This window comes from Talpa occidentalis, unplaced genomic scaffold (genome assembly GCF_014898055.3).
Source record: "Talpa occidentalis isolate TD23 unplaced genomic scaffold, MPIMG_talOcc4v2.1, whole genome shotgun sequence".
NCBI lineage: Eukaryota > Metazoa > Chordata > Mammalia > Eulipotyphla > Talpidae > Talpa > Talpa occidentalis.
In genome coordinates this window covers 28,997,621-29,018,471 of record NW_026555331.1, presented here as the reverse complement: position 1 = coordinate 29,018,471, position 20,851 = coordinate 28,997,621, and the positions used below count along the sequence as shown (strand labels likewise).

Sequence of the window (20,851 nt, the reverse complement as noted above, 5' to 3'; positions counted from 1 at the left end):
CGGGAGTCCACCGTTCCTAGCAAGTAAACCACTCGGCTTTATTTGTTGTCATGACCGACATCTGCAAGCTCGTCTATTTGTAAAATAAAAGACTTATTAGGGCCCTGCCCGAAAAGCTGGTGATCCCAGCCAAGGAGTCCGCATCGACCTCTCCCGGCCGTCCCCTGAGAGTGAGTCCTCCAGCGCCCGTCCCGGCTGCGGCCTCGGCGGTGGAAACACGGCGGGGCGTCCCCAACGCCAGGTCACCCACAAATCCAGTTCGAACCTGAGAACTGACCATGTCACGTTTCCGAACCGGCCGTTCAGCCTGAGAAACACACGTTCAGGATCCAGCCTGAGTCAGAGTGGAAACACGTCACCACCAGGAACCGCCGGCAGCCGCCACCGACACGATCAGCCGCCGGGCCGCCCGCCGTCCCCGGGCCCCGCGGCGCGGCCCGGCGAGCCCAGCCGCGGTGACTAATCCTCAGGCCGCAGGAGGCGACGCGGGTGAGTGAAGGCGACGCGGCCCAATCAGCAGCGCCGCAGGGGGCGGGGCAGCCGCCCGAGGCTTCCAGAAAGGGCCAAAGGCCTCTCGCTCGCTACCTGACACCGGGGCTTCCCCGCCACCAGGCCCGGAGCGGCGTCCACTTTCCCCCGCCAGGGGGGGCCCGCCCTCCCCGCACCCCGCGAGACCCGGCCTCCTCGGGCAGCTGTCACAGGCGCCGGCGCCGGGCCCGCCCCGCGCTCCATTCATAACCGCAGGCTCCGGCCGTTGCGGCCCGTCGCGCCGCCCGCGGGCCAAAGCGCGGCGCCGCCGCGGGCCGGGGCCGCGGGACCGAGGCCCCTCAGGACCGGGCCGGCCCCCTCCCCGGAAACAGCAAAGCACCACGGGAGCGGGCGGGCGCCGCGCGCCGCGGGCAGGGACGGCGACCCCCGGCGGCGAGGCCCGCGCGGCCCCGCGCGCACACGCCCCCTCGCCCTCCGCGGCGGCCGGGCCCGGCGGCGCGGCGGGAGCCGCCCCGGCCCGCCACGCCGCCGCCGCCCCCGGAGGCACCGGCCGCCGCCATCCACGCCGCCGGCCGCCATGTTCGAGGCGGGCGGCCGGCCGCGGGGCGCGCGGGGACGCCGGCCGGCCGGGCGGGCGGGCGGCGGGGCCCAGCCGGGAGGTGCCCGGCCGCCCCTCGAGGCCGCCCCACGCCCCGGCCCCGCCCGCGCCCCCGGGTCGGTACTCACGTGAGATAACGGCCCAAAGAGTCGGGTAAAGCGTCTTCTCTTTTTCGGCGGAATTTTTAAAGAGGGATGTGGTTACCTTGAGCAGAAATACCCAAGGCGGCCTGGGCCATAGGCTGCGGGGACGACGTGGGGTGAAAAGCGCGGCCCCGACACCAGCTGTGCAGCAGTGGCGGCGGCGGCCGGAGGGAGAAATAGGACGAGCGCGCGAGGAAAAGGAGGCGGGCGCGGCCGGGGTCGGGAGAGGATTCGGCCTCGTCACACCGCAGGGCAGAGGAGCGAGAAAGGAGGAGAAGAGACGGAAAAGGCGGAAAATGGAAACGGCGCAGCGGAGCGGAGAACCCGAGAGTGTGGGGAGGCGGCGCCGGCGACGCCCGTATTTAAGGTGAGGGGGCGGGGCCGCTGACGTCACAGCCGGTCGGGCCGCCGCGCGAGCGGGGCGGGGCGGGGCCGGGCCGGGGCCCGGGGCGCTGGGGGCGGGGGGAGGGCGGAAGAGACCCGGGGACGACCGCAGGGAGCGGAGGAGGCGGGGCAGGGCGGGGTGACCCCAGCGGGCTGGTGCTCCCCGCCCTCGCGCCGAAGGGGGCGTGGGCGGGCCGGGTGAGGAGCGAGGCCGCGCCGGGCCCCCGGCAGCCGTGGTCAAGCCGGGGCCGGCCCTGCGCGGCGAGAGCTGGACCCGGGCGTGTGGCTGCCGGGGCGCCGGGCGCGATGCGGGTCCGCGGGCAGGAGATGCTTGTGGCGCCCCGAAAGGGCGCAGCGGGGGACGGTGGCGCCTTCGCCAGAGCGTCGCCTCCTCCAGAGCACTCGGCTTTGTGTAGGCTGCGCCTGGGGACTGCCTCCCCCGGGCAGGCGCCGGCCCCGGGGGGTGCGGCGCGCCCTTAAGCAAGCGCGGTTCCAAGGACCCCGACGGGTCGGCCCGGTGTCGGGGTCTAACCGAGCCCCGGGACGCCGTGAAAAGGCCCCCAGTGCCCGGACGTTGTAATATGATGCATTCGGAATTGTGACTTTTGCGTCTTCTTTTAATAAAGGCTTCTCGGTGTAGTCAGACACAGCCCTTGCTCTTGAGGGACCGGTGTTGGAGGGGCTTGCTAATGACAAAGGTCTCTTTTTCGCCATCTTTTAATTTCACCACTCCATAACAAAGTTTTTTTTTTTAACTGACCGACCTATGGCGACCTGCATAACTTTTAATTTATTCTTCTGGTTTTAAATGTCTTTGCACTGGCAGAAACCCTGAGTCCTCCCGTGCTAATGTCTTGCAACTCAAGACTCCACTGCGCAAGTGAAATCTGTATTGACACACCCCATAAGGTCTTTGAGGTTAAGACCCTCACCTGGTTTCTTTCGTTCTTCCCTTCTCTTATTTTACTTTGCAAGCAAGCACTGTGGTTAGTCATAAAATGGAGAAGGAACAGAGAACCTTTCTGAGTGCCAAGGTAGCCTTGCTGAAATGTGGGCTCTTGGATGAAGCTTTTAGATGGAAATCGGGAGTAGCGAAATTTCCTGATTTTGTTTTTCCATAAAGCCTGCCTTTCTCTTTTCTCTCCTTAAGAATTCTTTTTTGATTCAGAACATTTATAAGCAAAGCACTTCACTAGACCCCCTGGTGGAGAGAGGCAGGCTGGAGATGAATACACTTGAAATCTTGCTTACAATCTAGCAGGGGAAATAAGACAACGACACAAAATAACTAAATTGTTGACAGACAAACAAAATGCCACATGAATTTAGCAAAGGAGGAAATGATTGCAGCTAAGTGAGAGAAAGGCTTCCGAGGAAAGATACAGATTGTAAGAGCAGATATTCCAGGCCAGGGAAACAAATGAGAAAAGGCACTGAAATGAAGGAGAAATGAGAGAACTGAGTGGATTTTCTTGCTGTTGTAATGAGATTAAAAAGGTAGATTTCGGTGAGATCAAGAATGAAAACTTACCTGTTTACTCTGATCGGTAGAATTGGAAAAAGAAAGTTTGGAAGAGAGAAACATGAAGGAACCTTGCAGCAGTTGAGTACTAAGGAATTTAGAATGAATGGGAGGGGAAAGGCAGGCAAAAAATGTACAGGTATCTTGAATGTCTAAGAAGATGAAGTGTCAAATGATTTGGGTATAACAAACTTATCAACAGGGAGAATTCTGCAATCATGAATGGAGGTAGAAATAGAATGATCCAGGGCCTCCCTGGTGGCACAGGCGTTGAGCACAGCGCTGTGAAGTTGTTCACAGCCTCTGCAGCACCGGTTCCATCCCTGCTGGCTGGCCAGCTGGGGAGCTACCCACATGGTGCGGCAGACCTCTCCTGTCTTGCCTGCTGCTCCCCTCAACAGTGTATTTCAGTCAGTCTGCTTGTTCTGCATCCTGTTCTGTCTCTAGTGAATCCTCTCACCCTCCCGCACATCTGGCCTGTACCCCGGTTCTTGTAAGCATGAATAAATAAATCTTTAAAAAAAGAATAGAATGATCCAGTTTGGTGGGAAGACAGTGAGACTGCTTTGAGCTTAGTTTGAGCTGTTGATAAAATATCCACAAAAAGATGGTACAAAGGCCTCTGGGGAAAGGAAAATCTGGAGTCCTTTGGGAAGGGATTTGGAAGTCTCTACTACAGACTTGATAATTAAGCAATTGAGGTGTAAAGAAAAAGAAATATAAACATAAGACCCACAGAGATGCTTGAGAGGAGAAATACCAGCAGAGAAGATGAGGAGGTGCAACCTGAAAAGTAGATGGAATCTCACAATAGTACAGTGTCAATCCATTTGAGTAGGAGGGTATTCCAAGATGGAGTGACTGCTCACTCAAATAGGCGAAAAGTGGTTTTGGGAAAATTGCAAATAATTTGTAAACTCTTATCTCATGTTAAGAAATTTACATTCTTATGAAAAAAATTTACAATCTTGAATTTCAGAAAAGGGAATAATGTGGAGGTAGGAAGAGAAAGGAGTGTAAGTATGAAAACTATTTGTAGTGATCCCCAGAAGAAAATGACACAAGTCTAAAAGGAAGTTATCTGTGACCTTTAACTGAACAATTCCAGTGGAGTGAGGCGCTGACAGGTTGCAGAGTGGAGCGGCTAAAGGATATCAGTGAATGTTGAACACTTTCGAGTGGAAGGTGCTATATTAGAACCTAATCCAACATTATTTTTACCATAAAGCAATTCAACAGCTTTTATTATTCAACTCTGTGCCCTCATTTGTGTATTTGAATTTAAAGAATAATGCTAGCTTTTAATGAGGACAATAGAATCTTGAAAACTACTGCAATGGAGTAGACAACATAGTATGAAACTTGAACAGAATGATAGCTTCCTAATGAGAACAGCATATTTAATTGTGTTTGGGGTTTGAGGTTTTGGTTTTTATGCCAAGTTATGTTACTCATACATAAATACACAGGTAGTGCCAAAGTAGTCGTGTTATTTAATAGAGAGCCCTAAGATTAAATGATATTAAACCATTCACACTTAGATCATCCTGGTCCATTGATTCAAACTCATCTGCTTTTGTGCCAGTAAATATAAGATTGGATGATTTAGATTGCCGATAAAGACAAGTCACTCAAAAACAATAGGTAAATCTAAAATCACCAGCCTAGAATAGAAATAAATATCTTGGAGCCACATATGTAAATGCAACAAGCATAAAGCATCCAGCGGAAATTTAGAGTGACTATATCAAGGAATTGAAGGGAATGTTTAGAGAGTTTTATAAGAATTTTTGTTGCTAAGGTGCATTCTTATTCATATAGGAAACCAAAGTAGATTTTGAATAGTTAAATCTCATTTTATTTATTTTTTAAGATTTATTTTTTTAATTTATGCATACAAGAACTGGGGTGTAGATCAGAGGTACGGCGGGGCAGGGACGGGGGAGGTGCATGAAGAGGAGAAGATTCACCAGAGACAGAGTGCAGAGCAGAACAGGCAGATCTACTAAACCTCATTTTAAAACTTTGTATTTCAGTTGTCCACTATATCATTTTGTGCACTGATAACCTTCCTAAAAAGCTAGCTTACTTATCAAGAAACCGGTGCCATGACTTTTATAGACTAGTGAAAAATGGGTAAAAGTGTTTCAAATTACTTTGCTGAGTACACAGTTTGGATTCTATACCATTCTTGCTTTGAATAGGATAAGATACTGTCTTGTATTTGTTGATTATCTGTTGTTAAAATCGTATAGAGTTGTAATTCCTTTACCTTTGTTGATTTTCATCTCAATTGAGAAATCACTTAATTTGGAGAGAGACATTTTATTTTCATGTTTATTTTTTTCCTCACAAAATTTAGGGGCCAGGTCAGTAGGGTCCTATGGCCCTCTAGTCCAACACCACTTGTATCCCAACACTGACTTGAATTTTCTCACATCTATCGCCCCATCTTTGTCTGTCAGATAATTTAACTTATAGAATAGTATCCCTGGCAAGCAAAGGGTCATAGAGCCCAGATTCAAACCCAGTTTAAGGGAAAAGAAAATAATACTTTTTTCTACTTTCATTTCGGTGGCTGTGTATTACTAGATGTGGGTCAACATTTTACCTTTCCTGAGTGACTCGGATGGTTTCTGTGATAAACAAGTCATAAGCAAAAAACACTGACGTCTTTCATTACTTTGAGAAATAACAAATTACTCTTCACTTAAAAAGATTGCTTTAGAAACCTACATTTCTAAATGCAAGAGGCCAAAGCAATAATCCAGTTTTACCAATTAAAAAATAACTTACATGACACAGTCAATGGACCCGACTCATGAATTTGCTCCCTTACTCCTCTGTATAATCCTTGGAAGTTAGGAAATCCTTGGAAAATTAATTTCATTTTCACTTTGCTGCCAGACAAGATCTGATAATAAGTGTTTAGTTTGTTGAGTAATAATATACAACCAGATAGGACTGTATCTCTCTATCTCAAAACAGCTGTCTGGCAAATCTCCTAAACTTTTTGGTTAAGGGCATAGAAAATAGAAGCTCTGGAATGTAATGTCCAATTTGAATTATGCTTTGCCCTATTTTCTTTAATAAATAACCTAGAGTAGGTGCTATCACTTGAGCACCTAAATGATTGTTAATAACACTAAGTGCTTCCTAAATGGGTGGTAAGAACATAACCATGGGCTACATTTTATTTCATGAGAATTTTTAAATTATCATTTAATCTGAAGTTTTGCAAGTTTTCTTATAAACATTTATACCAATCTAAATTTGGTTTCTCTAATTTAACTGGAAATAGAAGCATTCAGATAATAAAGACAATGAAAGGCCTAATTTCTATTTTACCAAAATAAGGAAAAGAAACAAATTCTTGCTTTCCCCAAAATAAGTAATCTTTCTTTGTCATTCAACTGCCTGTATATACCATAGTAGTTTAAAAAGTCTTATTTAGTTTGGCTCTACTTGGTTAAGTCACTTGATTCTAAGCCACCTTTACTTCTTCTAGAAAATGTATTTCTGATTTCTTTAGAACAACTACTCTCTTGGCATACCCTGAGTTCTGCTGAGAGCTGCCATCTTCTTACCCCAGGCCACAGCAATGGGCCTAAGGGTCGACAGATTCTCACCCGTCCCTTCTGGACAATGCAGCTAAATCATGATTGGCATATACTTGGTTAAGACCATTCTGTCCTTAGTTGGAGGAACTCACGTTATGGCAGATGGCTTCTCTCAGAGTAAGAGAGGGCTCTTAAGATGAAACATCCATTTTCTTATAACCTTATCTATCATCTAGTATCTCATCACTTTTGCCAAATTCGATTCATTGGAAACAAATCAGCAAATGCAGCCCACATTCAAGAGGAAAGGATTATAAAAAGGAAGGAGTACCTGGGGCCATTTCAGAGACTGCCCCTTAATATCTGAGTTGTATTCTTAAACACTCACACTCAGTTCTTTATTTTTGTAGTGAGTTCATATAAATGGGGCAATTCAATAACTATTGAATTCACTAAGATGGGTACAGGCCCAGGTAGTACACAAAGAAGGCAAAAAACAATTTGACACAGAAAGAAAGGCATAGAAATTTCCAGAGAGCAACATTATACTGTCATTGATTGTTAAAGAATAAACAGGAACTCATCAAAAGGCTAGATGGCACAAGTAAAAGTTTGTTCAATGACTATAGCTTGGATTATGGAGTTCTAATGTATCGATTTTAAAGCTGACTAAAATAGCAGGCATGTAAAAAAGATTTCATAATTTGAAAAATCTCCAATGTTATTAAAAGGTGAAATACTGAATGACTCATAGGATTTTATCATTTGATTTCAAAGATCAGGATTTCTTTAGAAATCCTGATAGTTTAACTCAGTCTACCAGATCATGAGAGCCATTTTACTCAATTGGCCCTCCCAAATATCACCTGTTTTCTAAAAATATTTTTATAGGCACACTGGTCAACTAAAAACTCATATGCAAAAGTTCAGAAATTTCTTTAAGATTATGATTTACAATCATAATTAAAACATATAGGCTATTCCATTTGTAAGACTACTATCTCTTATGATAAACATGAAATTTTGTTTTTCGTTGTTGATTTTACTAATTCAATAAGCTTTGAAGACCCCATAGTTACTCCTCTTTCTAGTACCTTCATGTTTTTGTCGCCTATAGATTTGGCATTCTGGATGCTTGGAGATTAAGTACTGCTGAACCAAAGAAGCTGGTATGGCAGTTTCCCAAGCAAAATGGCAAAAATGACAGCATGTTAGCTAAGTTCTCTAAGGGCCTGCCTACCTAGGGCCACAGAACAGGTTGCCTCGTATTCTCCTCTGCATCTGGATTACTCTCCGGAGCTGTGTGATGATCCAGGCTTCCACCCAATCTAACCAGACTCTCTCAGATCTAAGCAACCAAGGTACAGAACAAGAAGCCATGGGAGGCCCTAAGCAAGGCCTGCACCTGTTATTTAGACCAAGATTGATTCTGCTTTTCTAAATTGTGTTTTCTAACCCTAAAAGGTTTAGTTCATTTTATTGTGGTACTAGCAACCAAATGCTGGATCTGGGTGCTCAACAACCATGTAACTCTCTTGCCAATGGGTCCAGTGCCTGGGAAGCAGGAGCATGTTGGAACACAGACCCTCAGCATGAAATCATCTCCCACTCAAGGGCTGCTGGCAGCTGGAAGTCTGATTTAGGAATCAATATTCTGTTAAGCACCATTGTTTTTGTGTACAAAGAACAATGACTGAGATTGTTCTTTTTTGAAAGCATTCTTGATGTTACACTGTTATAGTGTCCCTCATTTTCTATTCATTCACTTTCTTTGAATAGTAAACACTCTTTTCTTAGTAATTGGAACAAAAACAAACATGAGACATCCCAGTTTTTGTTTGACAGTTTATTCCCGCTTTCATAACTACAGCTTAAAAAGATACTATTCATCCCTCTCAAATTAGATAGGCATGTACCTCTTTTTCTCCTGTTGCATACTATCGATTTCCCTGGGGAGGAGGAGGAATCAATAAAATTGCCAATCACAGATAAAAATTATAATTTTACCCTAATTATAGTAAGAATAGGTAAAGAATTATAAAGAAATAGAACTTCCTTATATGTTAATATACAATTGTCATATTTAAAGTTAAAACAATGTTAAATTCTGCTGGTTTAAAAAAAAATAATCTCTCATAAGTAGCAATGACTGTTTCACCTCTACATTGCAGTTAAGGAAAGAAAGTGTTTATGCAATAAGGAACTGATTTCTACAATCTATAAAGTGCACGTATAACTCAACAAAAAGAAAACAAATAGCCCAATAAAAAAAAAAATGGGCAGAAAAGATAAAAAGGTGCTTCTCCAAAGAAAACATATAGATGGCCAACAAGCACATGGAAAAAATTTTCATCATCACTTATCTCTAGAGAAATGCAAATCAAAACCACAATGAGCTACCACCTCACACCTGTGAGAATGGCCCATATCAAAAAGGCCAGAAACAAGTGCTGATGAGGATGTGGAGAAAAAGGATCACTTTTTCACTGTGGGTGGAAATGTAGACTGGTCCAGCCCCATAGAAAGCAGTGTGGCAGTTTCTCAAAAGACTAAAAATGGGTCTGCCATATGACTCAGCAATTCCACTCCTAGAAATCTACCTGAACAATACAAAAACACTAATTCATGAATTCCCATGTTTATTGCTGCACTATTTATAACAGCCAGCCTATAGAAACAATCTAAATGCCCCCAAGCAAATGAATAGATTAGGAAGTGTGGTATATATACTCAATAGAAGATAACTCAGGGATCAAAAAGACAAACTTAAGCTTTTTGAGTGGCTGGAACTGGAAGAAATTATGCTAAGGAAAATGAACCAGGAGAAAGTAAATATTGGATGGTGTCACTGATATGTGGAATATAAGGAAACCAAACAAAGGGTCAAAGACAAATTTTAAAACCAACTTTTGAAAGCTGACCACAGAGCTGAGGCATCCAGAGGGGGAGAAAAAAACAGGGTAGGGAGCAAGTGCAATGGACTACAGTGGAGGACTATGAGTACCTTGGTGGTGGGTGTGCTACAGAGACTACACCTGGAGGCAAGATCCTATACTTCCAAAATGCTAACTACAATGTAAACAATTAAAAAAGTATTTTAAAAAGAAAATAGAAAAAAGTAAAATGACAATCAGGTCCCTCTAGTTCAACATTCTCCTGCCACAGAAATCTCCTTGGTATCTCTAAGAAAATCTAGTGACATCCCATGGCATTTTCAGTTATTCTAGTGTTAGGAAGTAATAAAGTTCTATGTGCAAGGCACTGTACTGAGTCTTCTGTGTGATTAAAAAAAAATCAAAATCTTTGCCCTAAAAAATCTGAATATCTTTTCACAAAGTTCAAAAATCATTATTATAACCTAAGACAAGAAATTAAAAGAACCGTAGAAAGGCACAAAGCAAAACTCATAGGAACCCAGAAAGAGGCATGAGCTAACACGTCTACCTGAGGGAAGCCACTGTTCCTAGCTCCACTGTCTGGATTGACACTGGTTTCTCTCCTTTACCTGTCAGAGCTCAACATGTACTAGAGACAAAAGCTGTCCAAAGAGGTAGTATAGCCAGGGGACTTTGGAACTCTGTCCTGGGCATGTTATGGTACCTAGCTCTCCAGCCAACATCCAGCAAGGATCAGACGTCCTGTGATTAATGTTGGAAGCTGATCCCCCTCCTATCTGATCAAATTTTGATATAGCTGAACCTTGAGACCCAGAGAAAGTCAATAAATCATCAAGTTCATCTAGCTAGCAAATAGCAAAGTCAAAATTCCATCTCTTTTCTGCCTCTTGATTCAGTTCTCCACTGTCTCTCTTCCTATGACTTTAGTTTTCTCACTCTGTTCTCTCTCTTGGATAATTCATCCATTCTTACAGAATTGTTTGGTAAGACCAAGCTGATCATCCAAAATCAGTATCACTAGTTTTGTTCTGTCACTAACATGCAGCTAAGAACTGATTAAAGGATGTTCTGTGTCATCAAAAACTCAGGCTTTCTTCATCTATCAGATAGTTGATCTACATGACCAAAAGCAGTCTTAAATGTAAATGGCAAATGAATCTGTGCCCCAAACTAATTTCATCATTGTTCTTCCATCCTTCTAAGTTTACCCTCCCCTTCAGTTTCTCTGTCCATGTTCATATAACCTGCTCATCAGCCAGGTTCAACATGTTGAAAATTTTTAATCCCTTCTATTCTTCCGGCCCTCCATATAGAAGACAAGTTCTGTTTGTTTATATTTTGAAATTATCTTTTGCAAATTCTCTCTAGTCTACTCCTACACAACATCATATTTGGATAGTTGCAAAATCTGTAGCAAGTCTAATTGTTTCTGCCCCAGTTCACTTTGCATGGATATTTCTCACACTTATTTTTTTTTTAAATGTTTTCACCTGTTCCTCCACTGGCAAAAACCATAATGAACCCATTTCTTACAAATCATATGTTGACTCCTCTGGTGCCTCATAAGGCTCTCCCCAACACAGCCTCACTTGGGAGCCAGCCTTCCCATACCCAACACAAACCTTCAGCTTACATCTGTCTTATTTGCTCATGGTTGTCCTAAAGTTGTCCCTGCTAGGGTCTGCCTCTGGGACTTTGTACTGTTGTTATATTATTGTCTCCCCAAATTCTCCAACCGAGGGGCCCCAACTCAAATCCAACATGCTGTTCAGATTTCATGAGGCCTGTTCTCAGACCATGACTTTCACTAAACTTGACAGCATAGGTCCCTCTGGCCCGTAAAGTCACTGTTCCCACTGAGCCCTCCTATTCCATTACTCCATAAGCACTGAAAATGTAAGTGCCTCCGATCACCCATCTTATCCCGTGCAATGGTCCCCAGCCTTCCTACACCCATCCCTGTTGCTCCTTTCCTTCTCACACCTTTCCCGGTTGCTTCTGGAAGCCCTGGTTTGTGGTGAACAAACCCTTCTACATCCCCCGCCTATCTCCCACTCATTGCCTTAACTGAAACTTGGCTATCTTACAAGAACATTGCTTCCCCTGCTAGTCTCGAACTGAGGGGTGTTTACTCTACAGAGCCTCATACTTCAGGGTTGGGAGGCAGGGTTGGCCTTTCCCCAGTTCTGCAATGCTATTGCCAGACCATTACTCTGAAAATAAATAAGAGATTAAGCCAGCTGGCATGCCCATCCCTTATCCATGTTTGTATCATCTAACACCTTCCTGCCGCTCCCACGATGATTGAAAAACAGGGCACCTAGTTCATTGTCTTTTCTTCCTAAAATTCCTGTCATACGGCTTTGAAATCATTTTTCATTATTCTTTCTCCTTAAGAAGTTACTACAATAATACCATTCCCCTGTAATCCACTCTGTCGCCATCCTGCTTCTGTAATGGCCACCATACCCAGCTGGGCATGTGTCCCTTTGAAACTACAGTCTTTGATCTTGTGAAGTGCATGTCTTTGTAGGCTGAAATACTGACATGCACCTTAGTTACAAGCTTTTTTACCTGCCCAGCCCCAGGGCCTTCACCCACCCTAAACTACCCTGTATTAGAGATCTTAAGCCCCTGCGCTCCTCCCTCTGACCACCGCCGACTCTCCCGCCTACTCTCCCACTCAGCTGACTCAGGCCACCCCCGGACCTGCTCTTCAGATGTAATCCCTCAATCTGTTTTTAAAATGTGACCTGAAATTCACAGAACATACAAGTAATCATTTAAAAGCGTGCAATTTGGTGCATTCGAAATACTGTGTAAGTACTACTCAGAGCAAGCCATAGATTCAAATGTAATTGTTATCAAAATCTCAACGGCCTTATTTTTTACAGAGATAGAAGAAAAATCCTAAAATTCATATGGAATCTCAAGGTGCCCCAAATAGCCAAAAACAAAAACAAAACCTTGAAAAAGAACAAAGTTGGAGGTCTCATCTGTACTTCCTAATTTCAAAACTTAGAGCAATGCTGTAGTAATTAAAGAAAGCATCGTGGTACTGTAACAGGGTGGTCCCCAGGAAAGGGGGAAGTTCCAGGTTCCCTGCCCCACCCAAGGGAGGGTGGAGTGGAGCAGGAAGAGGAGAAGCGGCAGAAGAGACTGAGGAAGGAAGCAGGATGGAGCCAGGAGACCTGGAGGAGGCACATGGAGCCTAGAGACACATGAAAAAACTGCGCTTGTCTTTTGGTCGTGGACTGGGTGACACAGATGTGAGTGAGACCTGTGGGGAGGTGACCATGGCAGCTTTTATCTTGATTTTGATTTTGCTCTTTTCCTTCCGGGCTTGTCTGGTTGTTTCTGACCCTTTTCTGTGGGTCCCCACTGGAAGATACTTTAGACTTGTATCAGGCTTTGGGGCCTTGTTCTGGGCCGATCCCATATGGATGGACTTTAACCCACGAGGGGACGGGTAACTCTGGGTGCTTCATTTAGAAACTAGACTCTTTGCATTACCTGTGTTGTTTCCTAGTTTTATTAAAGTTCCTTCCCATTAAAGTCTCATATGTTTTGTGTTGATGCGGCGGATGGCAAAACCCATTTAAAATAGGCAGGTTTGAGGGGTTTTGGGCTGCCCCTCTCCCTGCCCTATAACAGTACTAGCATAGGTCAAACATACAAATATAATCTAACAGATAGTCCAGAAATAAACCCTTCCATTTATGGTCAAATGATTTTCAACAAGGGTGCCACTACCATTCCATGGGGAAAGGAGAGTCTTTGCAAAAGAATAAAGTGGAACCCTACTTTATGGTACATACAAGAGTTAATGCAAATGGATCAAAGACCTAAACAAAAGGCATAGAACTATAAAACTCTTAGAAGAAAACATAGGGAAATCTTTATGATACTGGATTTGGCAGTGATTTCTTGGACATGACACCGAAGGCAAAGGCAACAAGGGAAAAAACAGACAATTTGGACCTTATGGAAATTAAAAACTGTTTTTTTTTTTTTAACTCAAAAGACACTATCAATAAAGTAAAACAGCAACTCACAGGAGAAAATCTTTGCAAAATATATATATATATATATATATATATATATATATATATATAATATTAGGGATTAGTAGCCAGGATATATGGATTATTTTTTTAAGATTTATGCATACAAGAACTGGGGTGTAAGCCAGAGGTGTGGGGGTTGAGAGGATTCACCAGAGAGAGTGGGGAGCAAAACAGGTGGAGTGACTGAAACACAACACTGAGGGGAGCAGCGGGTGAGACGGGAGAGGTCTGCTGTACCATGTGGGTCACTTCCCTGGCAGTGCTGTTGTGGCTGGCAATAGTTTGATAGCACTGTCTTTAACCCCTGCGGTACCAGGGAAGTCCCTATGAATTATTTTTTAAAGAAAAATATCATTATACTATTTTTGTGAGTTAAAAGATAATAAAAACTTTAACATTTACTCTTGTTATATATAAAAATTGTGTGTATATATGTATATGTGTATACCTGTTATAAAATGCATGTGTAGAGAAAGTCATATGTTACGCTATGTATTCTATCCATACACAGAGACTGTAAACTTCTTGAGGTTTAGAGCTGTGTCTGGCAGGTAGAGTATTTTTTTCCCACAGTGCCTGGTACAAATTCTTGGCTCACAGGAACTGATTTTCAATATATGCTTTTATTAAATGAATGATGGAGAAAGAAAAAAACACTCTAACCCAGTGGCATGATTTTTCTAGAATTCACATCTGGCCATGCTGTTCTGTGCTCAGAAATCTTGCCTGACTTCCTAGTGCTTTCAGTCTCAAAGGCAGAGGACTTTTCAACCCCTTCCTCTGTTGCTGCTCTTTTCCACCTTATCCCCATCATGATGGCACCATGGAGGGAATGGCTTTGGCCTCTGCGGAAATTGGCTAGATAGGGACAGTCGATGTCACCTCAAGGATGGTTCAAAGGGTTAGAAGAGGTGATCCTCATTTGTCCTGCATAGTGTTGAGACCAGTCACTTCATGCCCATTTCTTTCCCCCCCCCCCTGCACCCTGCTATGCTGTCATGCAGTAGTTTTGCCCTCTTGGACATACCTGTAATTTCACTGCTTAGCTTTTTGCTCATGTTTTTCCCACTGCTTCGCATGTATCTTCCCCAGTTTCCGCCTTTCTCTATAAAAATTAAATGAAGGCTTCAAGATATAACTCCAACTGCCCTTGCTCAGGAAAAGCTTCCTGACTCCCGCAGGAGATGTCATCCTTTTTTTATGCTTCTATGTAAATTTGCGAGGCAGTTTCTATAAAACTTTCATAGACTGTCTAATATTACAGTTACTAGTGGACACGTGTGCTTATCTTCAGAGCCCAACACAATATTTATTCAGTCAAATTGGTTTTTTGACCAGGAAATTTGGGTCTTAAATGTCATAACTGAAATACCTCATTAAATCATTCCAAGTACACTCTCCCTATAAATAGTTCCTCTCTTTTTGTGATAACATCCAGCCTGGCAATTTAACACCCTTGCCATCCACAGCTCTCTGAAGATATAGATGCAAACATAATGTGAGAGAATGTGATTTTTAGGGATGGGTGGTGGTGATAGGGGGCAGGGAGCTCGGCTGATTGGACCACAGCGAAGGGCACACCTGACCCAGGTGGAGCCAGCTCTTGCTCAGAAATGACCTGGGTGGCCCGGGTTCTCCCGGAGCAAGCAGACTAGTTCCTTCTTCCCAGAGGAATTTCAGTTCGTGTGGTCAATTAAGGACGGCTGCGGGAGCTTGGTGGTCATGGAGTAGGTCCAGGACGAGCGGCCTTGTTCCTCACGCTGGAAAAACAAGCAGAGGGAGGTCATAAAATGCAGAGAGATTGAGGCTGACTCAAAACCAGAAAGCAGAGACATACAGAGGGAAGAGCTCCCTTATTCCTGAGGGCTCCCTATTTCTTTGGTCAGTTGGACTGAAGCCCAGCAATACTTTGTTCTCTGTCCTCAGATGCCTGAGAGCAATGATGCTCTCAGTAAGTAGCCCTTTTCCACTTCTGTGGATTAACATTTTTTTTAAATAAATTTTATTTTTATATTCCCCATACAATTGCAACCCCCTTATTTTGACCCCAATCCCTCCCCTCCCCCCACACCCCATAGAGTGTCTCTGGTTCATAGTTGTTTGTTGATTTTGATTTTCTTATAGTTATTCTTTTTCCTGGTCCCTTATTTAAGTTTTCTAGATTCCTGCTATGAGTGAGACCATCGGGTATTTTTCTTTTTCTTTCTGGCTTATTTCGCTGAGCATGAGCCCTTCCAGCGCCATCCACTTCTTTTTTTTTTTTTAAAGTTTTATTTATTTATTTATACAAGCACTGGGTACAGTCAGAAGCGCGGGAGGGTAAGAGAATTCACCAGAGTCGGAGGGGAGAGCAGAGCAGGCAGACTGACGAAGTACACTGCTGAGGGGAGCAGCGGGCGGCAGGAGAGGTCTGCGCGCCATGTGGGACCCTCCTCCAGTGGCCTGGGAGCAGCCGGGGATCGAACCAGCGCCGCAGAGGCTGCGGGCAGCTTCGCAACCCAGCGCTCAACCGCTGTGCCACCGGGGAGGCCCACCAGCGCCATCCACTTCTGTGGATTAACATTTCTTACAGTCAGGAGCATCCTCACAGCAAAAAGAAACTGTTTTGCTGAGTCCACGTCAGCCTGTAACATGTCCAGTCACCTGAAGTTATCTGTCCTCTTTGGCCCATTCTCACTAGCTAATTTTGACTTTGGGCTAATGTTTTTTGTACTCCATGTCCTTTTTTGTTTTGTTGGTTTGTTTTTTTTAACAAGTTAAACACAATCATTTCATATGGTGCTCTTTCCCCACCAATCACTTTTCATACATTACTTCATGTATGTTTCTTTAAGATACTTAGCATACAGGCAAGGAATTTTTTGTTCATGTTTTGTTAGGGGGAAATGATGTCCTGAGTTAATCCCATACAGGCTTTGTGGACCCCACCCCCACTCCAGACTAAAGCCATCAAGACATTGGGAAAGACAAATCCCATCACCACCAAAGGGAGGGTGGCTGGGACCTGAGGGTGGAGTTGGGCAGCCAGGTTGGATATAAAAACCAAACACGTGGGCCTTGGGGGGCTCGCTGTCGCTCGCCTCCTGGCTTCACGGCTCCTGGCTGGCAGCCAGCTCTCAGCGCGCCATTTTGGGATTCCTGATGGGTGGATCAAGTAGGACTCATTTAAAACTCTGTCTCCCACTTTTCTCCCTGAGCTGTACATTTCCTCATTTCCCCTTCCCTTGTAAATAAACCTTTTATTAACCTTTCGCGTGTGCCTGCAGTGTAGCATTGATAAGTCCTTTTAAGCACGCGGGTGAGGACCCACAGTCAGGCACCCCGTTTTGTATCGGGGTGGCTCTACAACAGTTTTACAAATTTTCCCAAGATCTCACAGTTAAGTACTAGTGAAAATGGCATGTAAACACCAGTTTTCTGACTTCTATCAACTGAGGTCATCAAGTCTACTTTAGAGACTAATGTAAAAAATCTGAATGATTTTTTTAAATGGGTGATAAATTACAAACTAATTGTGTCAGGGTGGAAAAAATAGTTTCCTCATTTCCTTCTCCACTCTTTAGTCTAACAATTAAATTGACATAGAACAGATTAACAGAAGAAAAACAAATGAGATTCAAGGGCAAGTTGGGCATTGGAGGCTCATATACTGTCCTGAGGCGAGGAATGGGATAGGGGCCTAGGGCTTCAAAGAGGAGGAGGGTATTCACAACTGGAGAAGAAGAGCAGATGTTTGGTAATTCGATTTTCACCCTGCCTTGCAGGCAAGTCTTTCAGATTAAAAAGTTACCTCAGGTAATAGCTGTCTTTCTGGGCCAGGTCTTCTATCCAAGTTCTTTTATGCAGTTAAGGAAGACTAAAAGTCCATCTGTCCTTCAAGCGAGTCTTTAGGATTTGAATAGCTTTGTTGTAGAGCAACCCTGATACAAAACGGGGTGCCTGACTGTGGGTCCTCACCCGCGCGCTTAAAAGGACTTATCAATGCTCTACTGCAGGCACACGTGAAAGGTTAATAAAAGGTTTATTTACAAGGGAAGGGGAAATGAGGAAATGTACAGCTCTGGGAGAAAAGTGGGAGACAAAGTTTTAAATGAGTCCTACCCGATCCGCCGATCAGGAATCCCAAAATGGCGCTCTGAGAGCTGGCCATGAGCCAGGAGCGGTGAAGCCAGGAGGCGAGCGATCGCGAGCCAGAGAGCGAGCAAGGCCCACGTGTTTGGTTTTTATATCCAACCTGGCTGCCCAACTCCACCCTCAGGTCCCAGCCACCCTCCCCTTGGTGGTGATGGGATTTGTCTTTCCCAATGTCCTGATGGCTTTAGTCTGGAGTGGGGGTGGAGTCCACAAAGCCTGTATGAGATTATCTCAGGACATCCTTTCCCCCTAACAGCTTCATTTCAAAATATCCCACATGTCTCAAGTGGATCTAAATTTGGTGGCATATTGTAGAGTCAGGAACTGGACACGGAGCAGGTTTTCTGATCCCATGCAGACCGTGTAAAGGAGGAATCGGAGTCCTCAGTGGTTTTGCAGGTTTTTATTGGGATTACCAGGTATATGGCAGGCAGGGGTGCTGGGGGGCCGGGAGGCTGGCAGGCCTCCCAGCCCCCAGCAGGTCTTCACTCTGGGCTCTCCGGCCTTCTCTCGGCTTCTGCTACTGTTGTAGAGCAACCCCGATACAAAACGGGGTGCCTGACTGTGGGTCCTCACCCGCGCGCTTAAAAGGACTTATCAATGCTCTAATGCAGGCACATGCGAAAGGTTAATAAAAGGTTTATTTACAAGGGAAGGGGAAATGAGGAAATGTACAGCTCAGAGAGAAAAGTGGGAGACAGAGTTTTAAATGAGTCCTACCCGATCCAACGATCAGGAATCCCAAATGGCGCTCTGAGAGCTGGCTGCAAGCCAGGAGCCGTGAAGCCCAAGGCCCACGTGTTTGGTTTTTATATCCAACCTGGCTGCTTAACTCCACCCTCAGGTCCCAGCCACCTTCCCTTTGGTGGTGATGGGATTTGTCTTTTCTAATGTCTTGATGGCTTTAGTCTGGAGTGGGAATGGAGTCCACAAAGCCTGTGTGGGATTAGCTCAGGACATCATTTCTCCCTAAACACTACTTCTTTCTCGGCTTCTCTTTCGGCTTCTGCTGGGGTCCCCATGACGCCGCCCTTAAAAGCCCAGTCTCAGCCCAGGTGAATCCCATCTACCTATGCCCACACCCTACTCCAGGTGCCCGCCATCAGGCATGCATTCAGGACCGCAAGGATCCATCATCTATCCTGATGGCGGGAGGGCAGAAAAGCCTGACATTTTTCTTTACCCTACACATATTCTGTTCCCCTAAAACTGAAAGAATAAATAAATAAACAAATTTTAAGATTGCTTGTGAATTTTTGGCAAAGTCTTTTAAGTCAGTAGGTAACAGTGACTTAAAAGCATATATTTAGGAGACTTGTTTCAAATTATACTGATTGAGTTCAGTGGTAGGACCACTAAAGATCTCTAGTTGTGATCAAGTGCTTTATTTCTAAAAATATGCATAATACTCCTCCCGCCCATGCTGTGTGCTTCTCGAAGGATTCTGATTACCATCAGGAAGTTTAATGTCAAGGCTGTGGGCACTAGACTTTACCCTCGACCCCTAAATAATACTGGTGCTTCCCCATTTTTAAATATGCTAATTCAGGTCACAGAGAACTTTTAGTACTAGGATGATACCACACAGTCCTGTTCCCCAGAGCTTCTGCAGTGTGTGTAAGGCCACGGACTGACCAGGTCCCACCACAGGAAGCCTTCTCCTTTCCTCCCAGCCAGGGCCAATTTTGTTCAGAACACATAGCTTCCTCCTGGCTGGGAAGCTGATCGTTGCTGCTCCTCAGAGCTGCCTTGCACTGTTCTCTGCAGAGCCCTGCTGAGTCACCATTCTTTCCTCCCAGCTGCTGACACGAGACCACATGGCTTCTTTCTCAATGCAGCTCTGCAAGGGAAGAGCACGCTAAGCAAACTAGGTGCGAACATAAGAACACAGTCCTCTTCCTCCCTCACACCAAAAGCACATGGGGGACTCCTTATGTAATTTAGATATTAACTAGCACATTGTGTTGTAATTGCACCCAAGTGAAAAAGAGGTGGAAGGAGAAACCAGGTTCGGGGCTGGCTCACTACTGATGGGGCCAACCCTCAGCTTGACCTCCTACATCTCAGAGAGAAGCAGACATTGTGTGGGGGGGAAGCGGTCATAACATTAAAGGCTTTTGTGATTATGATAGCTAACATTATAGTGACTTATAATAATATTATTATAATATTAGTGTCTTTACCTCATGCCAAACCTCCTGCTAATTCTTTTATGTGTAAGTGTGTATATAGGATAATACATGTGAACCTTTAGCATAGTGTCTGGCACAAAGTAAGTGCTCAGTGAATGACTTATGTGTAGTAGTATTTATTTTTACAACCACCCCCAAAATCATTGCTAAACTTTTGCTCTTCCTTCAGTCATCCCTTAAGAAAACATGTACGGAGCAGGTACTGTGTACCAAAGACAATATTAGGCCCTGGAGACATGCAGAAGGATAGGCCCAAGCTCTTTCAGACATGGGGTCCTGTCTAGCTTAACTGTTGTTTTTCTGGGTGATGTTACACATGCTTCTTAAGCTTTCAGAGCCTAATTTATTCAAATGTTAAATGAGGACAAAAATTTCTGTGTCATGGGATGGTTGATAGGATTAGAAACACACGTACAGGGCCTGTGACTCAATCAAGGAGAGATTCCTAATACAATCTTAGTATCATTTAATATGGATTTTTTTTTTCAAGATTTATTTATGTATTTATACAAGCATTGGGTACAGTCAGAAGCACGGGAGGGTGAGAGAATTCACCAGAGCCAGAGCTGGGAGCAGAGCAGGCAGAAGGACTGAAGTACATCATTCTTGAAAAAGATACAAAGAGAGTCCCTTTGCAGGTTCACAGCGTGATTAGTAGTAGAACCTGGGATTTGAAACCTGGTTCACCTGCAGGCCAGGATGGCCAAAGCGATTCAAATTTTGAAACTAGTATTTCTCTGCAAACACCGGTATATCTGGATTTGCTTCTTTCCCGGACAGACGAAGCATTTCTCTTCACGTAGAAGGGAGATTTAAAAAACAAAATTGAAATGTCTGTATCAGGCATAAATTTGAATCCTTTAGA

At 44.7% G+C, this 20,851-nt stretch overlaps 2 protein-coding genes across 7 annotated transcripts in view; one reads left to right on the top strand and one right to left on the bottom strand.

The window, feature by feature from the left end:
• The window catches only part of AZIN1 (antizyme inhibitor 1), a 29,986-nt gene extending 28,391 nt beyond the window's left edge, over window positions 1-1,595 (bottom strand). For 3 of the 6 annotated variants that reach the window (XM_037503047.2, XM_054692046.1, XM_054692045.1), the window contains exon 1: window positions 1,216-1,595. The gene's annotated coding sequence lies outside the window, so the exon portion shown is untranslated. Of the gene's footprint in view, window positions 1-265; window positions 394-1,215 lie in introns of those variants that run through there. The other 3 variants (XM_037503037.1, XM_054692044.1, XM_037503054.2) reach the window with 3 other exon arrangements.
• Window positions 1,366-20,851, top strand: part of ATP6V1C1 (ATPase H+ transporting V1 subunit C1) — a 136,834-nt gene continuing 117,348 nt past the window's right edge. Inside the window, exon 1 of the mRNA XM_054692048.1 lies at window positions 1,366-1,597. The gene's annotated coding sequence lies outside the window, so the exon portion shown is untranslated. The remainder of the gene's footprint in view (window positions 1,598-20,851) is intronic.